At 43.4% G+C, this 17,808-nt stretch overlaps 1 protein-coding gene across 1 annotated transcript in view; it reads right to left on the bottom strand.

The window, feature by feature from the left end:
- Positions 1–13,550, bottom strand: part of LOC124711750 (UDP-glycosyltransferase UGT5-like) — a 121,940-nt gene extending 108,390 nt beyond the window's left edge. The window contains exon 1 of the mRNA XM_047241963.1: positions 13,372–13,550. The gene's annotated coding sequence lies outside the window, so the exon portion shown is untranslated. The remainder of the gene's footprint in view (positions 1–13,371) is intronic.
- Positions 13,551–17,808: the final 4,258 nt, after the last annotated feature.

Here is a 17,808-nt window from a genome sequence, read left to right on the forward strand (position 1 = left end):
GCGCCTTTGTACTTGCGTTTATCCATGAGCATTACTATTCACTCACATGTCAGCATCATATTTTAGGCCAAAAAATAGAAATGTTCATGTATTTTTTGTTTTTAAAAATCAATATTTACTTTATCGGTTTCCCTCGCAAAAATTTGGAAATTTTTGGTAAGTTCCAATGGGAGCAAACTGGTGAGGTCATCGATCCCTAGGCTTACACACTACTTAATCTAATTGAAAGTAACTTACGCTAAGGATAACGCACACACCCATGCCCGAGGGAGGACTCAAAACTTTGGTGGGAGCAGCCGCGCGAACCGTGGTAAGGCACCAGAGACCGCGCGGTCGGTTTTCTTTGCACGTACACCATTACAGATTCATTTTAAGGGACAGATAAACCATCGATCACATTTTTGACTAGTTTCGTTTAACCGACGCGAGCTAACCTCAGCCCTTATTTGCCCTGGTGGCAACACGTTAGATAAACTTCCTGGCAGATTAAAAATTGTGTGCCAGACCGAGACTCGAACTCGGGACCTTTGATTTTCGCGGGCAAGTGCTCTACCAAATGAGCTACCCAGCTTGAGTTCGAGTCTCGGTCCGACACACAGTTTTAATCTGCCAGGAAGTTTCATATCAGCGCACACTCCGCTGCAGAGTGAAAATCTGATTCTGGAGACACGTTAGATGTTTAAACTGTTTGGTGTGAGCTAACGAGTCGCGCTTTCGTCTCTTTTGGAATGACGCAAGGCGTCAACTACATCGGTGGTCCAATGGCGCGGATCTAATCAAGAATGAGGCGTTTCATCTAGATGTGGAATATCCGAAGAAACGTGTGGACCCCACGCCAAAAGACCTAACCCACAAAATACTCTGTCAGGTTAGAGCTGGACACTTACGTACTGTTCGTCAGCTGGACTAATGACAGAGGCGAAGAAAATGCAAAGATGTTTATATTTCGGTACAGAGTTTTTAAATCATCGCTAGTGTCACACAAATCCTCACGAAAGTCTAGCTGGAGGCGCTAAAGCACATATATTCTGCGCCTAGTAAAGCGTTGCCATTAAAGTTCCGAAAGCGTAGGTTCTAAGGCGAGTAACGAAATTATTGCATCGTCCTATATACATTGTGTTTTAGATAAGGCGTGTTTCTCGGCAACTTACAAAGTAATAAGTCAAGGAAATATTTATTTCGGTAGGTAATGGTGAGAATCAGTTTCTTTCTGAGCAGTTGTGAGAACAGTTATTTAGTTATCTTACAAATAATCGCAACAACAAGCATAATTTTATAAACGACACATTATTTATAGGGTTCCGTGCGAAAATCGGTAAAAATAGAACCCTTGTAGCATCACTTGTCCACATGTATGTCTGACTATCCGTCAGTTAAAAATCCGCCTTCTCAGGAATGGATAGACATATCAAGTTGAAATTTATGTCACGTACCGAAATTTGTGGTGCCTTGGTGGTGCGAAAAAGTTAAGCTTTTAAGTCAACGCAATCAAAAGATACGACCACTTATGTCACATACACTCGCTAAATCACTCATTAGAACCTGTAGGACACTTCCCCTTGACGTATAATCGTTAAATTTGATAATAAGAAAGAACTGACAGTATAAGTAAAGGAAAAACCAGAAACCTGTTAATTTGTAATTGTAGCACATGAAAAGCAATTTTCTTGTCATTTGTTACCCGACTTCAAACTTAAAATTAAAACATTCGAAAGTCGTGCATTCTCGAGCCCATTATCTTGCCAGTATCGATGTCGATAAGAGATTATCGATTCCCTGAATAGATGAAGTGTGTACACACGTACTTAAGTACGTACAGAACCCTCAGAACGCAAATCCTACCCGCACGTGGTCAATTTTTTCCCTAATGTGTAGCTGATGTTTTTATACGAACTACGTACAAATGATTTTAAATGAAATTTCTGTCAGTTTTAGTTAAGGAGCTAGAAACGTTCTAAGTTTTAGGCTCAAATGGCTCTGAGCACTATGGGATTTAACATCTATGGTCATCAGTCCCCTAGAACTTAGAACTACTTAAACCTAACTAACCTAAGGACATCACACAACACCCAGTCCTCACGAGACAGAGAAAATCCCTAACCCCGCCGTAAGTTTTAGGTGCGGATGCAACATGAAGCTACTGGCGTCACGGAATGACAGACTTCCTCGATGCATTGTCTGAAATCATCTGGGTTGTTTGGTGAAAAACAGGATTCTTACACATCTCCATAAAAAGAAATCTAATTCCGTTAAACTGAGCGAGCCTGCGGGCCATTCCCGAGAACCACAGCGTCCTAACCTCCTTGCAGGAAATTTTTAATTTCTTGCACATCATCATGAGCAGTATGAGCTGCGTGACATTGTGCTGCTTCCACATCGATCTGTCACTGGTGTCCAGACTGAAATTTCCCAGCAGAGGACCTGAACTGTCAGCGATAAAAGTTAGGACCACGCTCTTGGATTTTTGAGACGAGTTACCTACCAAGGGTTTTCTGTGGCCAATTAGTGCGTATTATGAGGATTCATTGCATCATAGTTTGTAAGCGTGGATTCATGCGAGAACGCAACGCTTTGTGAGGCACCTAGGATGAAATTATTCACAGCCAAATCGCAGAAACTAACTCTCCTACGGAAATCTTTCCTTTTCATTTCCTGTGTCAATGATAAGGGGTACTTGTGAAATTGTGTGCATTATTCGCGACACAGACGTAAGGCAATTCCCCGTTTGCTGGCATAGTCCTTCCTTGCTAGTGTTCATCTCACCGTCACGCCGTCTCTAACTATTTGTACTTGTTCCTTGAAGCCGTTGTTCAACAGGTAAGTGTGTAATGCCTGATGGATCGCTTCGACTAGGACATTTCATTGGCTATGTGTGCCATGTTTATTCCACGCACAATGAACCTCGTTTGCTTGCGCATTCCGACCTGTTCTGTTTACGCCAGTGTGAGGATACATTCTACAAAGTAACCGACAATGACTTCAAACAGCCCATCGAAGAAGTTTATCGCTCCGTGGTAAGTAGCTCACACCCCAAACTTCGAACGTTTCTAGTTTCGAAACTAAAATTGGTAAAAATTTGATTTTTATTAATTTGTACGCTGTTAATTTATATGCTACGGCTACATAATAAAAAATATGTTCTGTTTTTAAAAAAATACGATATATTGTTGGAAAACAACTAATTAAATAATGTTCATAACTCGGCGGAGAGAGTAATGTTTAGTGAGTTTATCCGTCTAAGTAATTATTCCAGTAACTTATTATTTTGTGAGTTTCAGATAAAAATACCGTACCTGAAATAACGGTTTTATCTTTCCTAATGTACCTGAAGGCAAAATTAGTTATTCGAGTTTACACTGAAATATCATGGTAGCAGTTTATATCCAGCAATACCAGTGAACGCAGCAATAAGACTGTGTGATAGAACACATCGTATAGCGGTTTCCGGAGTGCAGTTCTAGATGCAGATGAAAGTGCTCCGTTGAAAAACTTCGGATATTCTGATTCGTGTACATTTCAGTATCACAACTTTGGGTTGACAAGCATGAGTACATAGTCCGACAAAGATCCGGAGACTCAGCTACGTAAGACTCACGCACCGGGTTTCCGTACAAACTTAATTATATGTATGGACAGTTCATCCATTCCAGGAATCGATAAACACCATTATTTTTCCCTATCATCGATATGGAGATTGACAACATATTGGTCCCAGACTTTCGAGCATGGTTCAGGTCGGAAGTCGAATAGCAAATGACGAAAATACTTTTTTCGTATGGTATAATTAAAAATTAACAATTTTCCGATTTTCCCCCTTTACTTGTACTGTGAAAAGTTTCTTCTTGCCTAATTGGACGTGAAGGGGAAGTACGGTATAGGTTTTAGTGAGTAAGTTTGCGAGTATCAAATTATGTGACATTAATGCCCGTATCTTTTGAATGAGTTGATTTGAAAGCTAACTTTTATTATACCACCAAGGGACCTTAGACCTTAGTATATGATGAACTTCAACCGTGAAACGTCTACCCGTTTCTGAGAAAAAAGAGGTCTTAACAGGCAGACGGACAGACAGACAAAGTTTCCTCGTCTGTTATAATTACAAATCCACGTTTTTTGGATTTTTCCTTTGGCTGTAGTATGAAACCTTGCTACTTGCCAAACTTAATGATTCTAGGTCAACAGGAAGTACCCTGTAACTTTTGATGACCAAGTTTGCAAACATCAAAAATATAAAGGAAATAGCGGTAGCTTTTGAATGCATTGACTTAGGTACTAACGTTTATTATACTTGACATATATTTCAAATTGATATGTCTACACGTTCCTGAGAAAAAAGGGTCTTAACAGACGAACAGACAGAGACAGTCCGGTAACAAATGAGAGAAAGACGTGTGACGTAGGTACAGATACACAGTTTTCGGATTTTTTTTTTCCTTTGGTTGTCGTCTGAAACATTGCATCTTGCCAAATTTTATGATTTTGGGTCAACCGGAAATACTCTACAGGTGTTGATTTCTGAGTTTGCGAGTATCAAATTGTGTGCCATAAATGGTCGTGTTAATCAACTGTACTGACATAAAAACTTCACTTTTAAAATCATCAACCGATCGTAGGCCTTATTTGGAGACGTAATTCTCAAGTAGAGAAATGCGCTTTCACCAGTTGGACAAAGACAAAGAGGGATAAACTAATCCCACAAGCGCTGTTTTTTTTCCACCAAATAAGATACGGAACCCTAAAAAGAGTGAGCAGCCGTACGAAACCACTACTACCCAAGCTGTGCGTTAACTGTTGACAGGTTCGCATGGCGCCTAAAGAGAAATGAACCGTTACCCATATCATCTGCGCTACGCCGGACATTCGTTTCAAAAATTGCAGTGAGTAAATTACACTACTGGCCATTAAAATTGCTTAACCAAGAAGAAATGCAGATGATAAACGGGTATTCATTGGACAAATATATTATACTAGAACTGACTTGTGATTACATTTTCACGCAATATGGATGCATAGATCCTGAGAAATCAGTACCCAGAGCAACCACCTCTGGCCGTAATAACGGCCTTGATACGCCTGGGCATAGAGTCAAACAGAGCTTGGACGGCGTGTACAGGTACAGCTGCCCATGCAGCTTCAACATGATACCACAGTTCATCAAGAGTAGTGACTGGCGTATTGTGACGACCCAGTTGCTTGGCCGCCATTGACCAGACGTTTTCAATTGATGAGACATACGGAGAATGTGCTGGCCAGGGCAGCAGTCGAACATTTTCTGTATCCAGAGAAACCCCTACAGGACCTGCAACATGCGGTCGTGCGTTATCCTGCTGAAATGTAGGGTTTCACAGGGATCGAATGAAGAGTAGAGCCGCGGGTCGTAACACATCTGAAATGTAACGTCCCCTGTTCAAAGTACCGTCAATGCGAACAAGAGGTGACCGAGACGTGTAACCAATGGTACCCCATACCATCACGCCGGGTGATACGCCAGTATGGCGGTGACGAATACACGCTTCCAATGTGCGTTCACCGCGATGTCGCCAAACACGGATGTGACCATCATGATGCTGTAAACAGAACCAGATTCATCAGGAAAATGACGTTTTGCCATTCGTGCACCCAGGTTCGTCATTGAGTACACCAGCGAAGGCGCTCCTGTCTGTGATGCAGCGTCAAGGGTAACGGCAGCCACGGTCTCCGAGCTGATAGTCCAAGCTGCTGCAAACGTCGTCGAACTGTTCGAGCAGATGGTTGTTGTCTTGCAAATGCCCCCATCTGTTTACTCAGTGATCGAGACATGGCTGACGATCCGTTACAGCCATGCGGATAAGATGCCTGTCATTTCGACTGCTAGTGATACGAGGCCGTTAGGATCCAGCGCGGCGTTCCGTATTACCCTCCTGAACCCACCGATTCCATATTCTGCTAACAGTCATTGGAGCTCGACCGACGCGAGCTGCAATGTCGCGATACGATAAACCGCAAACGCGATAGGCTACAATCCGACCTTTATCAAAGTCGGAAACGTGATGGTACGCATTTCTCCTCCTTACACGAGGCATCACATCAACGTTTTACCAGGCAACGCCGGTCAACTGCTGTTTGTGTATGAGAAATCGGTTGGAAACTTTCCTCATGTCAGCACGTTGTAGGTGTCGCCACCGGCGCCAACCTTTTGTGAATGCTCTGAAAAGCTAATCATTTGCATATCACAGCATCTTCTTCCTGTTGGTTAAATTTCGCGTCTGCAGCACGTCATCTTCGTGGTGTAGCAATTTTAATGGCCATAATGTACTGATACTGAACAGGGCGAGGTGGCGCAGTGGTAGCACACTGGACTCGCATTCGGGAGGACGACGGTTCAATCCCGCGTCCGGCCATCCTGATTTAGGTTTTCCGTGATTTTCCTAAATCGCTCCAGGCAAATGCTGGGATGGTTCCTTTGAAAGGGCACGGCCGCCTCCCTTCCCCATCCTTCCCTAATCCGATGAGACCGATGACCTCGCTGTTTGGTCTCTTCCCCCAACCAACCAACCAACTGATACTGAACCAGTCTCTTTAGGAGGTAAATGGAATCTCGCCATAAACTTTGAAAACAAAAGAAAATACGAACGTTCTATTCGTATTTTTTTATGATGCTAGCCGGTTTAATTGTTTGTATAAAGGTGTTCTTATAGGTCGAAATCTGTTCCCCGAAGTAAACTTCTGTGCTTATTGTTCTTCAGTATGAATTTATTTATAAAAATGGTAGGAGGACATTTAGCTTAAGTATAGTTTCCAAATTTTGGTCCTTTCGACGGGGACATAACAGTAAAAATGCATGGTTTGGCATGAAGAAAATATCTTAAAGGTTCAGAAAAATATAATTAACTGAGGCGTCTGGGTTCTGCTGATAACTAAAATAGACTTTTTGTTGGCTCACTAAAACACGAGTAACTAGTTAAAGTCTAATAAGATTAGAAGTTGTGAGATGTGGATGCAGTCTCTTAATTGATTTATTAACTAGTAAGTCAAACTTGAGATAACGACGTTTTAGACGATTACAGAGATATAACTGAAGCCACACACAAAGTAAATGCTTAGCAATGATGGTGTGAATTGACGACAAGATGTTTCGAGAACAAGATATATTTAGCTTGGGTTCGGAAAAAGGCACCAAATGTATAAATTATTAGCTTAAAAACTGCTTTTAAAAACCTATTCATCGTTTTTTTCCAAATCCCTGGAACCATTGTAGGACAGGACCGAGAAGAATGACACGTTTACAACTGTAGCACGGAAAACGTGAGTGCTTTGCAGAGATAATTAGAACTGCAATGCAGCAGAATCTCTAACACAGATACACAGTATCCCCCGAAAATTTCAATTCTGGATTTGAAGGAGTGGTTTTACATCATAACATAGCAGTCACGTCAAAGAAACTGATATATGAAAAGATTAATAACACAGGCGTGTATTTCACCATTGATCTCGTAATAGAAGGAAAATGAAAGTAGGTCGTTGGATAACGTGACTGGTGTGATTATCGTACAAGTCACTGTAGATAATACTACTGTTAAATGATACTGTTAATGAAGAAATTTAGCATACAGTAATCTGTCGTAACAACAGATGAGTTGTCAGTTGAAGATAGGCCTATCTCGAGAAGGAAGGAAGGAAGATTAGGGTGTGACGTCCCGTCGACATCGAGATCATTAGAGACGGAGGACAAGCTCGCAATGTTTCAAGATTGAGGAAGAATATCGACCGCGCTATTTGAAAGGGACAATGCCAGCATTTTCCTGGAGAGGTTTAGAGAAATCACGGAAAACCTACGTCTAGATGTACAGACGCTGGTTTGAACTGTCGTCCTTCCGAATGGGAATCCAGTGTGCTAACCACAGAACTATTCCGCCCTGTCATTCGAAAGGGAATACACCAAATAAAAATATAGCAAATAAAATGTATCCAAGTATTGTCAGTTTCCGTTACATCGTTATAGAAACTGTCATGGATATCTTTACACCTATAATGGTAAATAATTCCTTGTCTCCCTTCCCAAGAAAGAGTTCTGAAGATAAACGGCAAGAATAATAAACCTCTCAGTATATTGAGTATTGAGCGCCATGCAGTTCAGTTATTTGCAGACCTTGGATCCAAATGATGATTAATCAGAAAAATCGTATCAACAGGAAAGAAAGTTAACACCAAGGAGAACTGTGTCGGCAAATCTAACAGAGAGGAAAGTATTTAAAAATTGCTTGAGGATAAAGTGGATAAGAAGCATTTGCGACTAGTGTCTTAATACACTCCTGGAAATTGAAATAAGAACACCGTGAATTCATTGTCCCAGGAAGGGGAAACTTTATTGACACATTCCTGGCGTCAGATACATCACATGATCACACTGACAGAACCACAGGCACATAGACACAGGCAACAGAGCATGCACAATGTCGGCACTAGTACAGTGTATATCCACCTTTCGCAGCAATGCAGGCTGCTATTCTCCCATGGAGACGATCGTAGAGATGCTGGATGTAGTCCTGTGGAACGGCTTGCCATGCCATTTCCACCTGGCGCCTCAGTTGGACCAGCGTTCGTGCTGGACGTGCAGACCGCGTGAGACGACGCTTCATCCAGTCCCAAACATGCTCAATGGGGGACAGATCCGGAGATCTTGCTGGCCAGGGTAGTTGACTCACACCTTCTAGAGCACGTTGGGTGGCACGGGATACATGCGGACGTGCATTGTCCTGTTGGAACAGCAAGTTCCCTTGCCGGTCTAGGAATGGTAGAACGGTGGGTTCGATGACGGTTTGGATGTACCGTGCACTATTCAGTGTCCCCTCGACGATCACCAGTGGTGTACGGCCAGTGTAGGAGACCGCTCCCCACACCATGTTGGCCCTGTGTGCCTCGGTCGTATGCAGTCCTGATTGTGGCGCTCACCTGCACGGCGCCAAACACGCATACGACCATCATTGGCACCAAGGCAGAAGCGACTCTCATCGCTGAAGACGACATGTCTCCATTCGTCCCTCCATTCACGCCTGTCGCGACACCACTGGAGGCGGGCTGCACGATGTTGGGGCGTGAGCGGAAGACGGCCTAACGGTGTGCGGGACCGTAGCCTAGCTTCATGGAGACGGTTGCGAATGGTCCTCGCCGATACCCCAGGAGCAACAGTGGCCCTAATTTGCTGGGAAGTGGCGGTGCGGTCCCCTACGGCACTGCGTAGGATCCTACGGTCTTGGCGTGCATCCGTGCGTCGCTGCGGTCCGGTCCCAGGTCGACGGGCACGTGCACCTTCCGCCGACCACTGGCGACGACATCGATGTACTGTGGAGACCTCACGCCCCACGTGTTGAGCAATTCGGCGGTACGTCCACCCGGCCTCCCGCATGCCCACTATACGCCCTCGCTCAAAGTCCGTCAACTGCACATACGGTTCACGTCCACGCTGTCGCGGCATGCTACCAGTGTTAAAGACTGCGATGGAGCTCCGTATGCCACGGCAAACTGGCTGACACTGACGGCGGCGGTGCACAAATGCTGCGCAGCTAGCGCCATTCGACGGCCAACACCGCGGTTCCTGGTGTGTCCGCTGTGCCGTGCGTGTGATCATTGCTTGTACAGCCCTCTCACCGTGTCCGGAGCAAGTATGGTGGGTCTGACACACCGGTGTCAATGTGTTCTTTTTTCCATTTCCAGGAGTGTAGTTTAAAATTCATGAACTTAAATTTTCCACTAAACTAGTGATTGGTGCCAGTGACGAAAAAAGTCCAAGACGGTCTAAAATTCTTTACATGTGAATCAACCATAATTAATGACGGGAATAGACTGAAAGCTTGTGTCTTGGACATGTGTGTCTTTGACATGTGTATGGTGAAAAAGATTGTGTGACATGCGACAGACTCTTAATGGTTCAATAGCAATGATATGAACTTCCTACAAAATTAAAGAGAGTGTCATTTCAGATTTTAATCAATTCAAAGCTTTACTGAAAAGCAAAAGTATATGGAGAAGTGTTCAGTGTGTTCAGCAACCGACCTGACAAAAAATCCTAGCTAGTTTTCCTTATAGGTAAAGTGAGTGGACAGATCAAAACCTGTCTTTACGGTCGCTCAGTGATTGTATTAGAAATGAAAGGAAGATGATACAGATAAGCCTGAGACTGGATTCAGTCTCCGCTGAGGAAGCTGGTAGTACAGTTACTTGTTTCAGCCATCTGGGAGACGTCGACATGACGTTTTGAAATAAGTGGTCGTACAACAGATCAACTAAAATCACTCAACAGAGGAAAGACGATTGGGCCTGCCGTTCCTAAAAGCACTACGGTAAAATTTTCGCCAATTCTAGCTGCAGTCTATGGTACGTCGCTGGAGCAAGAAGCGTCCCAAAGGATTGGCGACTGGATGAGTGTTTAAACTGGACGGAGAATTCTGCCGCCACGTCTGCCGGAGGACTTGCACCCGCCTCCATGCCCCCAGAATGTTTGGGAGCATATTTCCGCACGATGTGAACTGCAAACTCATGCAGTCACTCGTTCTACTGAATCTTGTAATATTTCTGGCTTAGTCAGCCATCATATTAGGCTCCAAGAAGCTGTTCCCAGAGCAGTGGAGATGAAAGAAGTATATAGATGACGAAATGTGGTCCGAGGTACCTGTGACATGTTAGTTTCGGTACCATTCCCGTGAGAAATGCTACTGCTCTGTGATTGGCTGCTGTGTTCGGAGCAAGGGCACCAAAACGTTATAGTTATTATTATTAGTTAAACTACTCATTGGAATGATTCTCTTTTTAATATATATATCTCTCAACAGCTGACTATCAATCAGTCATTTTAGAATTATTAAAAACAATTAAAATCAAAATCAAAAGACTGACGAAATTGCAGACGAAGTACTTCGGCAGCGTTCGGGTCACGCCTTTTCTGGTGTGGCGCACAAATTGTTTCGGGCTGTTCGTCACACTGGATTAGGCAGTCGAGAAGAACAGACATGTCTGTCGTAGGATGTGTTTCCAATTTTTATTTAAGTTCCTGTTCGTCACTCTGGATTAGGCAGTCGAGATGTAGAGTCACGTTGTCTGTGGCAGGACGTGTTTGCCAGTATTCAGTATTAAAAGATTCACTCCAGTAGTCATGAGGCACAGACACGTTCCAAAAATAGTGTAAAAATACATTTTCGTAAACATTGTGTTTGATCATGTACTTTGCTGTATCAGAAGGTGTTGTGTTAAGATCATGTAGTCTTCTCGTGTGGCTATATTAAAATATGCGAGTGGCATCCCAAAGAAGTGATACATTATTTCAGAACAGAACCTCGCTAAAAGTCAGTTTCGGCCTCAAGATACAGAACCTACGACCTGCGTGTTGTTTTCTGCACTGGGACATCAACTTGAAGATAGCAGGTTAGTGAACTATAACAGAACCCTCGTATTCCACAGAGTGCAGTGGAAACAACTAGGCGCGTCACGTGTACTGCATGCACAGAACAAACGTGCTCAGTGACGTCATCTGCCGTAATGCAGAGGAGGTAAAGGAGGATGATCGTTATTAACACCAACAACCAATTCATTCTTCCTTTCTTGCCGTAATCTCCACTATTGTGATGTAATTCAACAAGTCATGAGTAGTAAAAACACAAGATGGTTGGAACTGAACAAGAAGGTGCATTAGACCACGACCATTCGAGGATATGACCGTGTCAGTGTTTCGTATGCCCAGTCAGGTTGGTTGTTACCCGACAAGTTAATGGAATACCACACGTTACGTCTGCTTCCTTCAGTACGCACGCGCCCCAGTACCTCGTTTCCGAGGTTAAACATCTCTCTTGCCACCATAATACAAACAGGTGGTGTCACTTGTCTAGATTACTACCTGTGCACGTTCATAAGGCAACTACATTTGTGAGCCTTGCGCACGCCAGTTTTTTGTCGACAGCTGCGGCCCTGTATTGCAGGTCTTTGGCCGTTGCCTAGGAACGAGACCACGCGCACACTTTGCCCGAATTCTTACGCGAATCGTCACCTTAGTTGGCGCGAGTAATGAGTGATTGGGCAAATATCCTTTAGGAACATTACGAATGTAATTTGTGGACAGTTGGGAATGTGGGTCTCGCGGGAAGCGTGCAAGGGATTAGTCCGTGCAGCCGCGCTATCCTCTGTGCCCTAGGTGGCTCAGATAGATAGAGCGTCTGCCATGTAAGCAGAAGATCCTGGGTTCGAGTCCCGTTTGGGGTACACATTTTCAGCTGTCCACATTGAGGTATGTCAACAACACTTGTTGGCAGCTGAGGGTTTAGTTTAATTATTTCATCAAAATAAAATTCGCAGACTTCCCACTGAGAGAAACTTGGAGAATTCAATAATGTGCAGAAAAAAAGGATCAAATGGCTGACAATGAGGTGGTTACATTATGAAATAGAATACCCATTTACCCTTACGTTTAAGCAGCCTCAGAGCCCTGATGTGTAATTTGTCGAAATCGACTTAAAGAAGCATGGGCATCTCATGACTTACTTTCGTAACATCCAACAGGACCCTCTTTATACTACTCGTCAATCAGCAACAAAAGCGAAGGAAAAGGACGTGGAGTATTTACTGCTGTACATTCCATCTGGCTATCACCATGTTTTCAATAACCTACCGTGCAACACTGGAACAAGAACTTCCTCTGCTTTGCAAGAGCAAGCAGATGAAAGTGAATCTAAATCGCTTTAAGTTCCTGTTGGGAAATATTTACTACGAGCAAAGAGAAGGCGCAAAACTATAATTATATATTTCAGAAAAGGGATTTTCATAACTGTTTCTTTAATAAAACCTGAAGACTAGAACAAAGGGGAAGATATGACAATAATACATTCGGTGCACAAAAGAATCAAATCCAAAGTTTTACTTTTCTTTTGAATGCAGCAAGTAATACCACTTAAATTTGCCATTATTCTGTATGGGAATACATTATACGAAATATCTTTTATGATTCAGATACATTGAAAGGCTGTAAACGTTTCCTTGTAATTATCATGCAGGTTTTTCGTACGATCTTGTCAACCGTATCATGTCTGTTTTTCTGAGAACTTTCTTATTCGCTTGTGCACTGAACGCCTCACATATTACACTGTGAATAAACGTTATCAAAGTGATATTCAGCAGATGCCGGTAAATGTTTAATTCTTTTACTACGTAAATCATCGTCATGTAGACGAATAGTGTGTGGCACTGCTCTGCTTGTGAGGATGTTGGAGTGTACACTGTTATGATTGCTGACGTAAACATAGCCATGCCGTCACTTTGGTCAAGTTCACGTTGTTGCGTAACGTGTGTCAAGCATTAGTACTTCTGAAATGTATATACACACTTGTGTAAAAGCAGGTCAGGTCTTACCTTGTGTCCGTCAGCTGACTGGTGATCAGTGGCCCTACGACGAAACGGCGCTTGCTGCCTGCTTGTGACTGCACCACAGCGCACACACACTAGGTGTCGCTGGTCGCGAACAGATATACCGGCGCACGCTGACTTGTGGGAACTGGCTGCAGATCTGATATCTGCGCTTCCACGGCTGCTCCGCCAGCAGCCGTTCTGCGCGCTTACGGCGCAAGAGCTAACGAACGCCCGAGGTCTTCGTGACGTAGTACCACACAGCACGTGTGACGCACGGAAATGCTGACTCAGCCAGAGTCGCAAGATTGCGCGAGTTTCAGGCATGTGGCGTTCAGAGTCGCACCAACAACGGTCGGCAGACGCAGTCGCCAGAATACGTGGCCACATCGGCCGACAGCCTGATCACAGTGCGTCCTATCTCCTTCGTAAATTTTTGGTAGGATGACGAAGGTTACAATCTATTTTAACTGCCGTGAGGAAGATGAATGCCCTGAAACCTCTGTGCCCGGAGAGGAGTGCTGCATTGCGATTTTTGCTAGCAAAAGAGGGCGGAATGAAGCTAGTGTGCTATATGTATCTCGAAAAGAAATGGCTAGTACTGCACATTCTTTCCTCAATTACAGGAATAATAACAAGACAAGTTTTAAGAATATGTCAGCTGTAGAGAGAAACCTTCTTTTACATAATCGAGATTATTCGTGGTGATACTGAAAAGCAAAATTACAAACATTTTAGCCGGCCGCGGTGGCCGAGCGGTTCTAGGCGCTGCAGTCCAGAACCGCGCGAGTGCTACGGTCGCGGGTTCGAAACCTGCCTCGGGCATGTATATGTGTGATGTCCTTAGGTTAGTTAGGTTTAAGTTGTTCTAAGTTCTAGGGGACTGATGACCTCAGACGTTAAGTCCCATAATGCTCAGAGCCATTTGAACCATTTTTACAAACATTTTGCACAACCTCAAATTCAGTGAACCAGAAACATGACAATTAACTTCCGATGACTGCTTTTCAGCATACGTGTGAAAGACAAAAGTAAAATTTATAATAAGATACTCTGTTAAACCTAAAGCTCTGAAAAATGGGAAACACATTCGCCAAGTATCTCGAATAAAAGAATCATCACCCTACAGGAACAAGTACATCAGTAAGTAGCAATTATAATTCGTAGACAGCTAATGCTCACCCATCTCAATCTAAAAAAGATCCACTACAGTAACATTAAGCATAAGATGCGCCACCTTTCTCACTTAAAGAGATTATTTTTTAACGGTATAGTTTATGCCTAAAATTTCTGGTAAAGATTTTCCCTACAGTGTAGTTTCCATTAAATGACGCTTCACACATACCGGCCTGTGATTGCACTGGCCGTGATGCCAGTGGCGGATACACAATGAGGGCCAGGCGGGGTGGCCAAGCGGTTCTAGGCGCTACAGCCTGGAACCGCGCGACCGCTACGGTCGCAGGTTCAAATCCTGTCTCGGGCATGGATGTGTGGGATGTCCTTAGGTTAGCTAGGTTTAAGTAGTTCGAAGCTCTAGGGGACTGATGACCTCAGATGTTAAAGTCCCGTAGTGCTCAGAGCCATTTGAACCATTTGAACATAATGAGGGGAGAGGGGGATGGGGACTTCCCGCATTGCCACCCGCGCCGCACCGGCCAGTCAGCCCGTAAGCTATTCGTTCCTTTCTTTCGTCAGTCGACTCGACTGAATCGAGTTATCGAGTAGTCGTACTTTCCTATTTATTTATTTATTTCGTTATCAGTATGGGGTAACCCACAGCCTTGAAATGTAAGGTGGGCCGGATGCTTCTAAATCTAAAAGCAAATACTTCTTATTGGTGTAGAGTTGTTAATGCTTCTTTTTCTTTTTTATATAATATAAAGAACATAATATATAAAGATTTCTCTAAGGTTACTGAGAACTGAATGCTTAACAATTGTTAAAATGGTTCCATATAATTTGTTTCTGCCTAGTTGATGAGAATATAGTTTATAAAATGCAAACAACAAAGAAAAATAAAAAAATAAAATGTAATACAATGAATGGGGTAAAATAATTTGCAGTATGTAGAGGGAAGTGATATACTGCATTTGGATGTGTAATATAGTCTAAGTAGCATGTTGGTTGATAATGGTCTATTTCTACCGATTTCAGATTAGAAGGTCTCGGTAGAACCTCGATCTATTCTCATCTGAAATGGTTTGTGCCTATGTATGTTCACTGTGTCTGTGTGGATTGGTACATTACGGGGAGTGCTGCAAATCAGGACACTACATGATACTCAACAGCTGTTTGTTTGTCCTACTGTTGGTAGTTGTGGTATATTGTATGTGATACCTTAGATACATACACCTGGTATTATACAGATTAAATACTGATTGAGCATTTCGTTCATGGAATACATGAATTTTAGCTTTACATGAGACATACACTTACGTTCGTAAATTTTTTAGTAGAAATAGAATGTAGTTCATTGCTACTTGACTGCATTATTCCTTAAATAACTCAATGCATAACATTTTTATTTTTCTACATACTTTATTCAGAAAATATATTTGATATATAAAATTCATTGATTGTATCTTTGAATACTGTAGATTTCTGTCTACACACAGTAAGACGAGTAATACATTACTGCTCGTGTGCAGTATACTTTAAACACTATGCAGTATGTCGTTGGGGAGGAAGGGCCTCAGAATAAAACTTCTTCGAGCCTTCTCCCCCTAAGCGACGTTACCTTATTACTACCGTCTTAGAATGTGGCGTCGGCGTCTGTTTTGTTTTATGATTGTTACTGCATGTTGTGTTGTTTGTGTCTGTGTTCTGGCTTGCAGTGTCATGCGTTGTTGGTTTGGGTCCCTTACGTATTGATCCCTTCGCTTAGCGTTCCTTCCTCGGTTTCGGAATCTGTGGTCGTGCTTGTGTCCTCCCATGTGGTTTGTTGTGTTGTTTGTGCTTGTCTACACCTCCTTCCAAATGGGGTTTGGCGCTGCAGAGTGTTCGATACAATATCGGTTACGCTATTTATTGTGTTTTAATCGTCGGGATTACGTATTATTCTGGCGATGTCATTGTCGTTCTGTATAGGTCTCACTTTTGCTAGGGTGTTGCATAGCAGTGTGATATGTCCTGGTGTCTCAGTTTCTCCGCAAATGCATACTTCATCGTCAGTTTTTCCCATGCGGTTTAAGTGTACCGGATACGGCTTGTGGCCCGTCGGGAAATGGCCCATCCCCCGGCGTGGGTCGACATGTTTCAGTTGTAATCTTTCGCGTGCGTCAGGAAAGAAAGAGTGTACTCGGAGATCCTTGTCGGATACGTTCCACTCTCTCTGCCATGTTTGAATCCGCCATTGTTTCATTTGTGTTTTGTTCACAGTGATGGTTCCCGTAATTTGGGTGACTTTATCGAGTCTAACCCTCTTAAGAGAGTAAACTGCAGCTCAATAACGTTTTGTTATGTCTATAGGGCAGGTCCCCATCACAACGCAAAGTGCCTCTAGTGACGTGGTGTTGAGGGCTCAGCTCATTCTCAGCAGTACACTACTTTGACCCTGTCTTGCAACTGTGTTGTTAGTCTGTATGTTCGGTCTGTGAGCCCAAGCACTTGCGGCGAAGCATGTGATGGATTCAAATATCGCAATGTGGTAGATCCTTGCGGTCTTAATAGGTAATTTGTACTGAGTTGTGTCGAGTCTTGCTAGTTTGTGCATAATTTTGGAGGCTTTGTCAGTTTGATATGATGATTGAAAGTCTGTTTTTCGTCAAGATGCAGTCCTACATAACGTGTGTCTTGCTTCCTCTGTATGCTTGTATTTTCTAATTTTAGAACTGGCTTTCACTGTAGTGTCCCTCTAAGCAGTAAATATACAGTTTTGTTGGGAGATATTTTTAATTTATTTTCTTTGCACCAACTGTTAATGTTATGAAGCAGTTGCGTGCCTCTTGTCTCCAGTGCTGCCCTCGAGTTGGCCGACACCACTACGAGTAGGTCACCTGCGTAAGCCACCACACCTCTTACTCTGTCGTCACTGTTCAGGGTGTTCAGCAAGGGCTCGATTGCGATGTCCCAGAATATTGGTCCTCAGATCGAGCCCTGTTTACATCCCTTTGTTATTCTCTTGATAACCTTTCGTGTACCAGCCGTCCACTCCGTCATTCTGCCTCTGCAGTAGTTGAGGAAGCTATTGTAGAGGTAAGTTGATAGCTTCATTTCCCTTAACCTTGTGATGAGGGACGGACACCACAAGTTGTCAAAAGCCCCGGCTGTGTCGATTAGTATGGCGGCCACGTATTTTTCGCTGATGCTATTTGTAACTGTCAGTTGATTGACGGCGTCTTCTATTGATCTGCCTTCCCTGGAGCCGAATTGATGGGGCGTTAGGTCGAGGAGGTATCTGTGCGGTTGCCGGTCGCGGTAGCCGAGCGGTTCTAGGCGCTCAGT

The sequence above is a fragment of the Schistocerca piceifrons genome, chromosome 8 (assembly GCF_021461385.2).
Source record: "Schistocerca piceifrons isolate TAMUIC-IGC-003096 chromosome 8, iqSchPice1.1, whole genome shotgun sequence".
Taxonomy (NCBI): Eukaryota; Metazoa; Arthropoda; class Insecta; order Orthoptera; family Acrididae; genus Schistocerca; species Schistocerca piceifrons.